This window comes from Alexandromys fortis, unplaced genomic scaffold, assembly GCF_014885135.2.
Source record: "Alexandromys fortis isolate MF-2015 unplaced genomic scaffold, M_Fortis_MF-2015_v1.1 scaffold_276, whole genome shotgun sequence".
NCBI lineage: Eukaryota > Metazoa > Chordata > Mammalia > Rodentia > Cricetidae > Alexandromys > Alexandromys fortis.
In genome coordinates this window covers 3,005-19,671 of record NW_026068224.1, presented here as the reverse complement: position 1 = coordinate 19,671, position 16,667 = coordinate 3,005, and the positions used below count along the sequence as shown (strand labels likewise).

Genomic DNA, 16,667 nt, shown 5'->3' with positions numbered 1-16,667 from the left:
TTTGTGGGAGCCTAGCCTGTTTGGATGCGCACCTTCCTGGACCTGGATAGAAGTGGGAGGACCTTGGACTTCCTGCTGGGCAGGGAATCTGGACTGCTCTTCATTCTCAAGAGGGAGGGGGGATGGATTGGGGGGAGGGGGAGAGGAGGAGGGGAGTAGGAGGAAAGGGAGGGAAATGGGAACCAGGAAAGAGGCGGAATTTTTTTCAACAACTAAAAAAATAAACAAAAAATAAACAACAAAAATATAAAAGAATGCTTGCTTCTCTTGCAAGCATTTAGTTCCAAGCACCCATGTCAAGGAGCTCAAAAGTGCTTGTAACTGAAGCCCCAGAGGACCTAGAATCTTTTTCTGCCTCCTTGAGTGTAGGGATAAGAGCGGCAGGGCTGCGTCCCAGGCACCTGGCCGCCCCCATGGCTAGCTTATGCCCAAAATAATTACAAGAAAACTGTATTCTTTCAAACACTGCCTGGCCCGGCTAGTTCCAGTTTCTTATTGGTTAGCTCTTACATATTGTTCTAACCCATTTCTAATATTCTGTGTGGCCCACGAGCTGGCTTACCAGGGAGGATCTTAACCTGCCTCTGTCTGGAGTGGGAGAATCATGACGACTCCTCGACTCCGCTTCTTTTTCCCAGCATCCTGTTCTGTTTACTCCGCCTACCTAAGGGTTGGCCTATCAAATGGGCCTAGGCAGTTTCTTTATTAATAAGAAATCACTCCCACATCACTTGAGCATCTGCAGACACACACACACACACACCAGACAAAGATAAAATAAAATCCTTAAAAATAAATAAAATGATATTTATAGTTTCAAATTCCAGAAAATGTGTAGGTTATATTACATATAATCCTAGATGGCCTTTGTTGACTGCAGTTTCAGAGCCAGTATCCCTGAACCAATATCTACTCTATGTAATATGTGTTCTGTAATATATGTTAAGATAATGGTGCAATTTAAACAAAAATCATCTTTTAAACCTTTGACATGTGTTCTATTTAAGCATTTTGTCTGAAGTACGTCCTTTGATTTAAAATCACAATTGTGTGTTAATCAGAAGCATGGCCATCTTTAGAGATCATCTTTCAACTTCACAGTACTACGTAAGAGCCTTAAAATACTGCAAAAATTCACCATGACAAGTCAGAGAGGACCTCAGTATATTGAGTGAAGGGTCTCATATTTCAAAGTCTGCTTTAGTCATTTTGAATATTTATTGAAAACAAACCCTGAGATAAAGATATGACTGTTACTGATCATTATATCCTTGCATGCCTATTATAATATGAGCTACATAAAGAACATTGAATACATGATTGATAAATAGATAAAAGGATATAGAAAATTCTGAATATATGATGGATAAGTGAATGAAAGGATGAGAAAACAAATCATAAATTTTTCAGCAATCCAGAGGATTCTATCTGGTGGAATAAGTATTGGATTCTTAGGGGTTTGTTTCCATTTTTTTTTTCTGTTGCTTGTTTGTTTTCACTTTTAAGCATTCTATGAGAAAACAGACAGAGGAAGGGAAGGTCAGAGTGTTAGTAGATCAGATTTCTCTCTGAATGTGACACTCTGGGCTTTCAGAGGACATAAGTATATCTGAATACAAAAGACTAGAATCTAGAAATCAATGTTCATTGCAGTGCTCACCAACAATAGTCCACACAAGTAATGGACAATTCAGCTGTGATGTTGTTCTACATAGCCACTTGTCATACATCATGGACACAATAAAATGAACAAACTATAATGTACCAGGCTTTTTCTTTTTGGACCACCAACCAGCTCCCAACTCATGACACTGTGACTTTACATTGGATATGATTTCCTGGCCTACCTTAAGTTCATTTCTGGCTAGCTCCTTTAGTTTAAATAAACCTGTTTCTCTTTAAACGACCTCTAGCCTCAGGGTTTTTATTTTTCTTTCCTTCTGTATATCTTACTTTTAGTGCTTCTTGGGTCTGTCTAGCAGGCAATTGCCTGGCTTCTTGCCCCAGATAGATCCCTCTCTCCCTCAATCTCTTCTTCTTTTCTCTTCTTTCTGATCCCAGATTTCTCCTCTTATTACTCTCTCTGCCTGCCAGCCCCACCTATCCCTTCTCTGTCTAGCTATTGTCAGTTCATGTCTTCATTAGACCAATCAGGTGTCTTCACCAAGGGAGGTGAACAAATGAACACATCTTTACTTAATTAAACACACATCCTTACATGGTTGAATGCAGCAGAAACAAATGCAAAGCATATTCACATAGTTAAAGTGTCAAGTGGCTCACAACCACACATAAATCCAACTCTAGGGGATCCAAAGACCTTTTCTGGCCTCTGGGGTTACCTGCATGAAAACATGCTTGTGCACAGGGACACATACACACACACACGCGCGCGCACACACATGTAACTCTAAAATAAAGAGAAGAGTAACAGTCTTTTAAAGCTAAATCAATGCTTATTTTCCTTGGTAAAGCAGAATCAGATGATAATGTAATACACCGGATGGAATAATCTTGTACCAGATTGTTCAGAGGCTAAAATCAAAGAACTTAACTAATTAAGATGTCTCTTCTTTCCCTTCCACCTACCCAATAGCTAAACAATTTAGCATCTGCTCAGTACTTCTCATTATCTGACATACTAGAGACACAGCCATGGGTTGAAGTGACCTGGGAAGACTGGCAAGGCTGACTGGGCATGTACTTTCCTGTGTGGCCACAGCTTGGTCTGGAGCCACACACATTGAAGAAAAAGGACAGACTAAATTCTTGTCTTTGTTCACATTTCCCTGTTTAAACCTAGCTTTGTTTACACATGGGTAACATGTAGCTATCTTTTCTTCATTAGACTTTGGAAAATGTCAATAATCTGGTTTAAGGCATATATTAAATGCTAATTAATTTTTTCTCTTTTTTTCAAATGAATAATTATCCACAATAAATTTACAACTTCAGTGTTTTGACAGATTAATTACATTTGTCATATTCTAGTAACTTGATGGCAGGGGTAAAAAGCCTCAAATTAAGCAGTCCCAGATAATTTACTTCTTTCAAAGATTTGTTTTAACAAAACATGATGATGATGACATAAAATTCAAAGATGCTGAAAATACAATGTGAGGTACAGAAAGAGAAGATTACAGCAGACATTTTATTGCTGGTTTATAAAATGCCAAACCATGAATGAAAATTTAGGCATAGTTACTGTTTTTTGTACTCTCTCAAATTGCTGCACACTATGGTTATTATTCCATGTGAAAAGAAAATTAGATGAGTTTTCAATTGTGAACAAGCATATCAAATTTTCCTAGTAACTTTCCAGGTTAATTATATTCTTATTCTTTTGGTTGCTATAGACATGATTTTCAGGAAGGCAGGGATGTATCTTCTGTGTTCCTTACTTATAGAGAAGAATAGATTTATGCTTCTTTTCAATGTCCCTGTTACTGAATTCTTAATTATCTGAATAATTAACTATATTATATATAGTTAAAATGGATGACCTTTCAGTTCCATTCCATCCCCAGTGCTACACAAATCCTTCACATAGTACCTGGGTTTTCCTTGAAAAGGATGAAGAAAAGTAAAGCAGAGAGATGAGTCTTCCCTGCCTTCCTTGAACACAAGTTGGGCCGTAGAGATTGAAAGGAAATCCTACCTGAAAGAACCAGCTTCAGGAGACTAAATGACAAGCATCTTTGAAAGCCTCACTTTGGTTTAATGCAGCTTGTCCAGGGATAAAATGTTGCTTAGAAGTTTAAGGGTATGTGACTTCTAAGAAGTGCAAAGTTCATTGCCATTAGGATGTTTTTAAAGGTGAAAATCAGAGCACTGAATAAAAGATGTAACCAGAGGAAAAAGATGGGACCTTGGCAGATCTTAGTAAATATTCAAGTGCTTAAAATGCTTTTTGAGGACTGATGGAAGTAAATACTTAATAAGGAAGAAAAATCATTGGAAGTGAGAACAATGCTACTTAATGGAAAAGACTTTGAACCCATACAACACTTCCAAGAATTTGGCTAAAAGTAGTTTAAAAGCAGGAAATTGGCATTTTAACATTCTATTTGAAAAGGAGAAAGATAAATTATGAAGGAAGAATTAATTTTTGCCATGACCTGATCAAAATTTCAAGGGTCACCAGTGTTTATATTTTAGCACATCACAATGCATATGCAAATGTTTTGCCAAAGCCTGTCCAGAGATAAGTAGGCACTATTCTCAAAGGGAGACCTACCACATGGTGATAGCTATGTAGTATATTTCTGAGAATCACACTAAGTGTGAGCAGTTATTGTGTTCCAGTTCTCTGAATGTATCCTAGAATTTGAGAAATACAAGAAAGCAAATAAGTTTTCACTACACTGGAATATTTCAACAACTTCCATGATTTTTCTTCATGGCCTTTATATTTGTTCTGGGTTGAGTAAAATACTTTCTGGTTTCACTTAATAGAGCAAGTAGGAAAAACCAAAAATACGTGTAAACAGTAAACAGTTTTAGGGGAAGTCTCTCAGCAAAAGAAGAGAGTTAGAAAGTATAATCGGTTGAAAGGACGTACAGCCAAAAAGCACCGAGATCTTATCCTACGTTAGGAAATTTTGAGAATCAAAATGAAAAGGCAGATACTCAATAGCTAAGTAGTGAGAGAGTTTGGGATATTTCTTTCAAACCTCATGTGGACATTTAGTTGTTCTTGTTATGGTATTAGGAGGTGGAGTGTGTGCCCATGCACACCTACATGTAGGTGCATATAGATATGTATGTGTTTGCAAGTATATGCAGATGCACCTCTGAATGGATATGTGTGGAAGCTAGAGGGCAACACTGAGTATTATAATGCAGGGCACCATCTACCTTGTTGTTTGATACAGGGTTCATGGAGTAGGCTAAGACTGACTGGCCAGTAAGCACTAGTGCTCCATCTGACTTGATTTTCCCAGGGCTGGGACAAGGGCATACCACAACACCTGGATTGCTTTAATGTTGTTTCCTGGGACCAAAGCACAGCTGTACTAAGTTATCTACCCAACCTTAATATGTGAGCTCTTTAAAAGGTAAGTAGGTCATAGGAGCCATGCCTTTGTTAATATATTTTTACCATTATTGCGTGAATAGGCTAATTACCTTGAGAGTGGGTTATTATTGATGTGAGATTCACTCTGTATGTTGTGAGTAGGTTTTATTACCATTGGTTAATAAAGAAGCTGCTTTGACTCATGGCAGGGCAGAATAGAGGTACGCAGGAAAACTAAACTGAATACAGGAAGAAAGAAGGCAGAACCAGGCAGATGCCATATAGCTGCCCAAGAAGCAAGAGATAACCAACCACAAGCCTTATGATAAAATATAAAATAATAGAAAAGGGTTAATTTAAGACGTAAGAGTTAGTTAATGAGAAATCCAAGCTAATAGGCCAAACAGTGTTGTAATAAATATAGTTTCTGTGTGATTATTCAGGCTTGGGCAGCCAGGAAACTTAAGTACAGTCTCTGGTTACATATTATAAAAGCCAAGTCAGGCTATCTCTTATTCTATCTGTATTAGTTAATTTTCTTTTGCTGTGAGAAAATGCCAGGACCAAGGAAACTTAAATAAAAAAGTTTATTTAGGTTTATGTTTCTAGAGGGATAGGGTCAATCATGGCAGGAAGACGTGGCAGCATGTAGGCTGGAGCAGAAAACTGAGAGCTCACATACATCTTCAACCACAAACAGGAAGAAGAGAAAGTGAACTGGAAGTAGGACAGGGTTATAAACTCTCAAGGCCTTCCTCCAGAGGTGTACTTCTTTTGGCCAGCCACACCTCTTAAACCTCCCACCAACAGTGCCACTAACTGAGGACCAATTGTGTAAATGCCTGAGACTATGGGGGACACTGTTATTCAAACCACTACACCTTCCTAGTGCTCTGCTACATATAATAGTAATATGTCAAATATTTTAATGATGATCTGATGCCAAGGATCTTGCCAGTTTTTAGAATCAAGCTCTTGAACTTCCCAGCCTCTATAATTGTGAAAAAAAAAAGGTCCCTTTTCTTTATACATTCTTCAGTTTATAACAACTGTTATAGTGGAAGATAGTCCTTAAATATTTCTGGATATGGAGGGAGATAGCTAAGAAAACTCTTCACGTAGCTAATATACTAGGCAGGCAACTGTTTAAATCAAGTGACAGGGAAGAAAGATGCCTGGGACTAGCCTGAGGATGAGATATTAAGAACATTGAAGCTCAGAATCAACAGAGAGTGATTCTCCCAGAATCTCATTTTCTGGTTCTGACTGGTATCAAATGAGAGGAGAGAAATCAAAGGTACAGTATAGTATTGAGGAGGTACTTGATAGCAAAAGCTGATGTGGTTTCAGTTTTTAACTAAAACTATATAATATTTACAGCCCTAGATAAGACATTATATCACCACCTCTAAAGCTCGGGGAACATCAAAAAGACATGGTAGAAGGAATGTATGAGCAAGAAGATAAGGAAAAAAGCAGCATGGCATAGCCAAAACAATAAAAGAATTCACAGTAGTTGAGGTTTTGTGCAATGAGCCTGCCAAATACCACAACTGTCAATAGTCAGCATAAATGGACAAGGAGCTCACAAGGCTGTACTTACTCCCTGATGAGCTATTGTATTGACTACTGATGGATTCTGGGGGAAGGATAGTCATTGAGTCCATCAGACTTCTACAGAGAGTTCCAAACTGATGATCACACAAACAGCTCTGGTTAAACTCAGTGAGTCACAAAACAAAAAGACAAGTAATATGCAAAAAAGACTTGTAGAGAACAGGGAGAGGCAACAGGAATGGGAGGGAGAGAAGAAGAGGTAGGGTTTGAAGTTATTACAATTCGTTATGTATATGTATGAGAGTATCAAAAAACAAATTTAACTAATAAAAAAGAAAATACTGTATTTAATGAATTTTGCTAATTGTAGCATATATTAATAAAATATAAACTCCTGAGAGCTTAGTTTCCAGGCTAATTGTTGCAAAACCATTGGCTTTACCTTGTACTTCTTTATTTCCTCCTCCTGACCTTCTCCAGAGGTAATTACTCTCTGAAATTTCATGGTAATTACTATTCAACTACTTATAAAAATACTTTTATCACATTTTTGTATATGCACAGATAATGCATTACTTAGTTTGCTTTAAAATAAAAATTAAAAAATGTATGTGTCATCTGTCATTGTTAAGATTCTGGTGCTTTGCTAAAACACTGACTAAAAGCAATTTGATAAAGAAAGTGTTTATCTAGCTTACATATCTCAATCATAGTCTACTACTTAGGGAAGTCAGAACAGGCTCAGGAAGGAACTGAAGCAGAGAACATGGAGGAATGCACTTACTGGCTTGCTCTTGTGACACGCTCAGCCAGCTTTATTGAATTCAGGACCACCTGCCAAGAAGTAGCATTGCCCAAGCAGTTGGGCCCTCCCACATCAATCATTATTCAAGAAAATGTGCCTTAGGCTTGCCTAAGGGCCACAATAATGGAACTATATTATCAAAGGTGGTTTCCATCTCCCAAATGACCCTAGTTTGTGTTGAGTTCACAAAAGTAACCAACACGTAGTCTCTTATGACATATTTCTATGATTTTTCTAAGGCTTGTCTTTTTATGTTACACTTTTTGCAGTTTTGCTGTAATACACTATTCATTTTTTTTCAATACACCAAAGTATATTCATCCATTTATTTGTCCATCCTCCTGTCAATATGTCTATATAAATCTCCATTGAGCAGAAGTAGTTCTTTAAAGCTTAATCCTAAATAAGAACTCTTGTACCTTAAGATCTATAAATACTTATCTTTATACAATACCAAGGTTTATGCCAATTTTGCTTTCATTCATCATATGCTAAGAAACGATCATATAAAATTTCAAATTGATAATCTTAAGTTTTCTTCCTTCCCTTTCTCATTTTCTTTTTCTCTCTTTCTTATATCTGTATACATCATTCTCTGTCTTTCTTAGACAGGGTGTTTTTATGTACTCCTCACTCACCTCAAACTCACAGTCCTCCTGCCTCTGCCCCCTTAATTCTGTGGTTACAGATGTATACCATTACTTTCAGGAATCCTAATTTTTGAATTTTGTAAGAATCAATGACATGGTTTTTAATTTGAATTTCTGTGATTGGCAGTTGGGTAGAAAAAAAAATTTCATGTACTAATACTGTGTATTCTATGACTAATATTCCTGTAGGAACTCTCACTTATTTTAGCTATTGAGCTTAGAGCTCTGTTGTATGTATTTGTATTGTGTTTAAAAAATGGGTGCTAGCTGTAGAGATAGCTCAGTGGTTAAAAGCATTTGTTGCTCTTGCAGAGGCTACCAGCACCCACATGGCAGCTCACTGCCTTCTGTAACTGAAGTTCCAGGGAATTTGATGCTCTCTTCTGGCCTGTTGCCCAGTACAAATGCAGGCAAAATGCCCATACATATAAAATAAAAATAAAGAAATCTTTAAAAAATAATTGGAGCCTAGATAACAAGCATTTGGCCGTTAAACAAATTGCAAATATGCATTTTTATTTCTAGGCTTGCCATATCACTCCTAGCAATAAGCAGAAGATGTCATTTTTAATGTAATCTGAGATATCAATCTTTTATGGTTAGAATTTTTATCTTTTTTAAGAAAAAAATTTTCACTGAGCTCATAAAAATAATATCCTTCAATACTTTTTCCTATGATTTTGTTTATCTCATGAGTAAGTCATGAAAAGGGAGGTGAGATAGAAATAGCAAGACTTCAAAGATTAAATAAGCTCTTCAGTATACCCACTAGTTTGAGTACTGAGCAAGGTGAGAGTCTTTCTTTGCCCTATCTGTGGTTACCTCTTCACATAAAATACTTCTGCTTAACCCTCTACTGTCAAGGCTGTACAGATGATCTTGACCTTGAAAGTATTGGAACAAACCTCTTGGCTCCCACAGACCCGTGGTAATTGAGTCTTCTTGCTTTCTTTAGCTATTGATATACAATTACTTGACGCTGATTGTTTTGCAAACATAGATCCCACAGACATCCTATATAGAATAAGGGCTATATTTATAAAAAAAAAAAAAAAAAACACCGAAATACCAAGAACCTTCCATGACATGTAAAATACCCTTCCTTGATATAAGTGAATAAGAAGAAACAGATGACTACATGACAATCTAGAATAACAACAGCACACAAAACAAGAAAGCATTTCACATTTTTCATGAAGACATTGAATTTGGTCTCTTTTCTCCACAAAATTCAAACAGAAGTACAGAGTGGAATAAATGCAACCCTTATGTACCCCATCCACAGATCCACATGATTTGTTAGAAAGTTAATTTCTAGATGTTAGAAAGATGGAAACATTTGTTTTTTTTTTTTTCTATGTGATTCAGATACTATTGCAGTTCTGTCCTAAAATACAGAAAACTGTGCTAAATCAGCCTGGGTGAAAGGTGATGGTGAATCTCAGAATGGTCTTATGCCCACAAGGTGACTTCAAGTTCTGGGAACTGATGCACATTTATTGTGGAATGTTAATAACTTAAATTATATTTGCTATGGATGTGTTCTGAATATAAACTTAAATAAAGTAATTGCTAGCATGATTCTTTCCCATTTCTTTTCAAGTGCTTATTTGGCCTAGGAGTAGGAGAAAACTTTGAGAGCTAAGTATGTGACTTAGTGCTTGCTGATTAATATGAATAAAATTAGCTTAAGATTCTAAGCCTACATCTATTGATTCTAAAATAATGTAAAATTTTAGACAAATGAATTAAAAAATCAGATATAGGCCATAATATTATGCCCTTTCTGTTTCCTTCCTGAAAGACTAGTTGAAGGACTGTTGAAGCCTTTACTTTGTCGCTTTCCATGCCAATGCCTGTGTTTGGCTTGTGACATTGGCATCTTCATTACCCACATCAAAAAATGCAATACTCCTCCCTCACACCTATAAAATAGAAATGCAGGCAGCAGCTTCTTTTCAGTGACTCTATGAGACTCTCAATCATAACATTTTAGGATTTGAGAATGTCTAGAACTCAGTTATGATTCATTGATCATGATCTAAATTAATTTGAATTATTACACTATTTCTTGCTTTTCACTATCATTGGGCTCCCTCAAACTGTCTACTTATAAAACATCATCTCATGTTCATATGCTTGACTCTTCATCTTCAGCTCATCACAGAGATACTACTTATCTTCTACAGGCTACAATGCACATGAAAAAATTTCAACAAAACAAAGCAATGCTAATTGTGGGAGTCCCCTCTGTGTGATGTGATTACCATTAATGAATAAAAAAAACTGCATTGGCTTGTTGATAGGGCAGAACTTAGGTAGGCGGGGAAGATGGAACTAAATGCTGGGAGAAAGAAGGCTGAGACAGGGAGATGCCATGGATCCGTGCTCAGAGGTAAATGTGCTGAAATTTTGCTCATAGGCCACAACCTCATGGTGATATACGAATTAATAGAAATGGTTTAAATTAAAATGTAGGAGTTATCCAATAAGAAGCTAGAGCTAATGAGCCAATCAGTGTTTAAAATAATATGGTTTCTGTGTGATTATTTTGGTTCTGGGCGGCTGGGATGAACAAGCGGGCCATCCCTGCAACAACTGCTGGTAGTCTTTCCCCTGCAAGGAAAACCTAATTTAGGTTATTTGAAAAGATATTTTTTGTACTAAATGTTGCCACACTGCAGAAGCAACTTGTATAATATTTTTCTTAATTTACATTCGTAGAACTCTTTATTGCTTCTAAAGTCCTTACAGTAAATATCATCTCATCTTATCTTTACACTTTGTTGTATTTTATACATTAGCACTATGTATAATAGGTTTCATGTCCCTCAATTAACAAAAAAAGATATAAAAAAGGAGAAAGTTAAATGACTTGCACCAACAAGAAAACTTGTATGTAGCTGGGAAAGGCCTAAGGATCCAGATTATTGTCCTTTCGTCTTTAAAACAGTGTAATTTGAGGTTGGAGAGATGGTTTGGGTGTTAAGAGCACCAGCTACTTTTGCAAAGGACCTGGTTTAAAGTTTTCAAGAGCTTCATGGTGGCTCCAAGCTGTCTGTAACTGCAGTGTCAGAGGATTCAATACCCTCTTGTGGCCTCCATGACCACTAGGAACACATGTAGTACCCACATATATCCCCCCCCCAAAAACACCATATATATCAAAGTTTAAAATAAAATAAAATTAAAATAAATAGAATGATTTGGTTTTGTGTTTTGTTTTCTCATAGTCATTAGTACTTAATTTTAATTAAAACTAACAGTTTAGAGGGACTGGACTGGAATAGTGTTTAATATTAACTTCTAAAAAATCATATTTATATAAGAAATAAAAAGCCCAGCTTATATAAGAAATAAAAAGCCCAGCAGGAGACGGAGTGGGCGACGCAGGTGCCCACAGACTGGGCAGGCGACACAGGCCACAGGCTGCGGCTGGGACCAGCATGGACTGGCGCTGTGGCAGAGGACGCAGGCGGCAGGGACCAGCATGCAACACCTAGAGCAGATCGCCCGAATACAATTAAATCAAAGAGGTAGGCCTTTGGATGGCAAGGACCCTGGCAAAGGGGAGCCGGGTCCTGTTCCTGAAAACCCTTCTGAGGGGTGAGAGGGTTCTTGGCCCCCGGCAGGAGCCAGGAAACAGAGCTATGGCAATTAGTAAGAGAAGCCTCTGGCCAGCAAAGAAACCTGATCCGATTTTAAAAGACCAATTAGATAGCACTGAAAGGAGGAGATGGGCAGGCGCCAAGGCAGAACTTCACCCAATAATCTGATGAATTGTTCCTGTTATGAGTATAAAGTGTCCATCTCTATCTCTTCTGATTGATTTTAGTTTGAAGTCAGTTTTGTTGGAAATTAGTATGGTCACACCTGCTTTTTTTCTTAGACCCATTTGCTTGAAACACCCTTTCCCAACCTTTTACTCTGAGTAGATGTCTGTCTTTGTGGTTGAGATGTGTTTCTTGCAAACAGCAGAATATTGGATCCTGTTTTCGTATCCAATCGCTTAGTCTGTGCCTTTTTATAGGTGAATTGAGACTATTAATATTAAGTGATATTAATGACCTATGGTTATTCTTATTGTTTTTGGTAGTAGAGTTTGCGTGTGTCCCTTCTTTGAGTTGTGCTGGTGAAGGTTCACTAGATGCCTGAGTTATTGTAGGCAGTGTTGGCAATGTTGGATTCCTTGGGTTGCGATTTTCCTTCTATTACTTTCTGTATGACTGGATTTGTGACTACACATTGTTTAAATTTTTTCTTATCCTGGAATGTCTTGTTTTCTCCATTGATAGTGAACACTAGCTTGGCTGGGTATGGAAGTTTGGGTTTGCATCCATGGTCTCTTAGTTTTTGAAGAACCTCTATCCAGGACCTTCTGGCTTTCATGGTTTCCATAGAGAAGTCAGCTGTAATTCTGATCGGTTTACCATTATAGTTTACTTGGCCTTTTTCCTTTGCAGCTCTTAATATTCTTTCTTTAACCTGTATATTTTGTGATTTGATTATTATATGATGAGGGGATGTTTTTCTTTAATCCAGTCTGTTTGGTGTTCTGTATGCTTCTTGAATATTCAAAGGGATATCTTTTTTTATGTTGGGAAAGTTTTCTTCCATAATTTTGTTAAAAATATTTTCTTGGCCTTTGAGCTGTGATTCTTCTCCTTCTTCTATTCCTATTATTCTCAGGTTTGGTCTTTTTATTGTGTCCCATATTTCCTGAATGTTTTGTGATGAGAATTTGTTGGCTTTGCTGTTTTCTTTGATCAGTGCATTTATTCTCTCTATGGTGTCCTCAGAATCTGAGATTCTTTCTTCTATCTCTTGTATTCTATTGATTATGCTTGTTTCTGTAGGCTCTGCTCATTTACCTAGATTTTCCATATCCAGTTATTCCTCAATTTGTGTTTTCTTCCTTCCCTCCATTTCAGTTTTCAATTCTTGAACTGTTTCCATTACCTGTTTGTTCGTTTTTTTTTCTTAGTTTCCCAGGGTCTCATGTATGTATTTACTCAATTCTTCAAACTTTTTGCTATACTTCTCAACCATTTCTATAAAGGTGTTTTTTACATGTTGTTTAAGGGACTCTATTGCTTTTATAAAGTCAATTTTTCCCACTTCTTCTGTGTTAGGGTTTTCAAGTCCTTCTGTTGTAAGATCATTGTGTTCTGGTGTTTTCATGTTGTTTTTCAGATTATTGGGTGAAATTCTGCCTTGCCACCTGCCCATCTCCTCCTATTGATGCTATCTAATGGGTCATTTAAAATCGGATCAAGTTTCTCTGCTGGCCAGAGGCTTCTCTTACAAATTGCCCTAGCTCTGATTCCTGGCTCCTGCCGGGGGCCAAGATCCCTCCACCCCTCAGAAGGATCTTCAGGAACAGGACCAAGCTCCCTGTTTCCCAGGGACCTCGCCAACCAAAGGCCTATCTCTTTGATTTAATTGTATTCGGGCGATCTGCTCTAGGTGTTGCTTGCTGGTCCCTGCTGCCTGCGTCCTCTGCTGCCATGGCAGTCCCCTCTGGTCCTGGCCGCAGCCTGCTTCCCCCTTGCGGGCGCCTGCTTTGCTCGTCTGTGAGTGCCTGTGTAGCTCTTCTGCGGGCGCCTGCGCCTGTTGCTCGTCTGCAGGCGCCTGCCTGAGTGTTATTTTTTAAAAAATTTAAACATGTGGGCTTAGTCACCATAAACACTTGTCCCCCTAAGCCAAAGTTTGATCTTAAAGTTTGGCCTGAGATAGTTTGGCCTTCATGTTTTCTTCAAGTTTGTTCAAAAACTCAAATGTCTTCAAGTAGTCAGAACTTTGTACACTAGGTAAGCCTTTAATGCAAGCTGACAAGTTCTTAGTCATAAAGTAAGCCCCAACGGTTTCAATGCCGACTTCTTCCAGAGCTTCTGCAAAGAAGCTGAGCTCCGTTTTGTTATCAAGCTTTGCTCTGTGGGTGAACCCCCAGTATCAGGCAAAAATGAAGTAATGGGCTTGATGGACATCTTCTGTTCTTTCTGGTAATTGTGGTAGTGATGTGCGACAGTGCCATGTGCAGCCTCTATTTCTACCATCATAGGATCTGAACAAATAATTTTAACTGATTCGTGTTTTCCCAGCTTGTTCTCTAAGCTCTATCAAGAGTTTTATGAGAATCCATGTACTCTGCAACTTCTACTTCTTATGCTGTAGAAATTCTGCTGTTTCTAACTATAAATATTTGAACTGTGAACAGTATTTCTAGTAAGAAAAAGCTGTTTTGTGCTACAAAAAAATAAAAAAAAAATGTTTTAAAACTATAAAAAATAGATCATCTGCTTCTTTCTGTGATTAGTCAAATGGTTATATGCAAAGTCTTTATACTCCTTACTTATGACTTAATTGTTTCATATTACTGTCACTCTAGCCAGCAAACCAGATATAAAATTAAAACTACTCCACTTTCACTATAAGATTATATATATATATATATATATATATATATATATATATATATTTCAATACTTGGTGATTTAAAGACCATGACGTATGATCTTGTAAGTGATAAATTATGTGATCATGGTCTTTAAACCACCAAGTTTTGATCTATTACTTTATGCTTTATCTATGATTTCATTCTTGTTTCCTAAGGAAGTGGAACAACCAATTTTACTTGTGTGTCTTTTTTCACCACTAAATGATACAGAATTAAACAGATACCAATGAAGACCTTAACAAACTGTGAGTTAAGGAGAAACAATGATTTGCTGTGGTAAATGTTCAACCCAAGCCAAATATGCTTTTGAAAAGTCTCCATTAGAGGATGTCTTTATTAAACCCCTCCCTGCAGAGCTCAGGGAACCCTGAAGAAGAGGAGGTGGACAGAATGCAAGATTGGGAGGGAATAGAAGACACCAGGAGAACAAGGACCTCTAAATCAACTGAGTAAAGCTCATATGAACTCACAAAGACTGAAGCAACATACACAGGGCCTGCACAGATCTGTATATGTTTTGTGGTTGTAGTTGATTGATTTCTGGGACTGCTGAGTGTGTAAACAAGTGGGTTTCTGATTTTTCCGCCATCTCTTGGGCTTTTTTTCCTACTTTTTTTTTTTTTGCCTTTGTCCAGTGTCTATGTGGTGGCTTTTGTTTTATCTTAATATATTTTATTTTGTTATGTTTTGTTGTTCTCTCTTAGAAGCCCATTTTTTTTCTAATGAGAGACAGAAAGGGAGTGGATCCAGATGGGATGGGAGCTGGAAAGGAATTTGGAGGAGTAGAAAGAGGGGAAAATGTAATCAGGGTATATTGTTCAAGAAAATAATCTATTTTCAATAAAAAGGCATAGGGAAGGAGAAAGTATCCAATAGCACTAAGGACAGATTGGCTGTATTTCCTGGATAACTAGCATTAAGTCATAGATAAAACACAAATAGATCAAAAATCATCATTATATAAACATAAAGACTTTAGAACATGAAAAAATTAAATATTTTGAAAGTAACATCAAAATATGAATGAATTTAATAAAATGAATATAAGAACCCTCGCCTAAAAACTATATTGTGAAGGTATTTAAAAGAAGCAGGTTGCTAAGTTGACAAATCTCCATACAGATCTGTACAGTCAAAGCAATGTTGGCCATAATTCTTGAAGGTTATTTTCAAAATTTTACAAACTGATTCTAAAATTTACATGGAAATGTAAGGCACCTAGAATGTCCAAGGAACTCTGAGGAACAAATGAAGCTAGAGAATTTGCACAATATGATTTCACCGTATGTTTCTGACCCAAAGTAATGGAGAAAGCATGGCACTGGAATACAGATTGGCAGCAGAATAAAGGAACTGTGTAGGAAATCCAAAATTATGCCCAGATTTCTATTAGTATTTGAATTCTGACAAAGATGACATGAGAAAAATATAGAAAGGAAGTAATTTTAAAAACTACAAAACCTTCATTTCTACTTTATACTATACAGACAAAATTATTTGAGGTAGATCATATACCCAAAAGAAAAGTCTAAAACAATAAGACATAAGGTGAGAACAAGAAATTTAAACTTGCTTTTCAAAGTGTGACTTTAAAGAAATGAATCCATATATTCACCATGTAATGTTTAAATCAGGATATTTTTTGCACAGCCAGCAGCTTAAACATGCATTCGTGGTAGTGAAGAGAAGAATATAATAACAAACCATGAGCAATGGACTCCTACAAGTTCATAACAAAAAGAAAGCAATGATCAAATTAAAAATTGGCAAATAATTCAAATAGGCACACATAAAGTGCCAATAAGCACATGAATAAAAGGTCTCAACAATATTAGTCACCAAAGAAATGCAGAATAAAAGCACAATAGCACAACAAGATGCTATTATATACCCAACACAATTAGTAAAATTAGAAATTACAAAAACTAACAATAGAAAATGTCAACAAGGATATGCATTCATTACAAAACCCATAATTTGTTCATAAGAATACAAAAGTATTAAAAAAAAGTCAGAGAAAGTACTAGAATTTCTTACTGTGATGTTTAATTTTAGATATCAACATGACTGGGTAAAGAAAAGTTAGAATCTAGTAAAGCAATGTATTCATGGTATCTATGAGAGTGAGTCTAAGTTAAGTATATGGAGAAGGTCCCCCATCCTTGCAGATGGGTATCACCT

The 16,667-nt window shown here is 36.9% G+C and overlaps 1 pseudogene; it reads right to left on the bottom strand.

Moving 5' to 3' along the window:
- The window catches only part of LOC126493617 (60S ribosomal protein L13a-like), a 193,286-nt pseudogene extending 179,201 nt beyond the window's left edge, over nucleotides 1-14,085 (bottom strand).
- Between the last annotated feature and the right edge of the window lie 2,582 nt (nucleotides 14,086-16,667).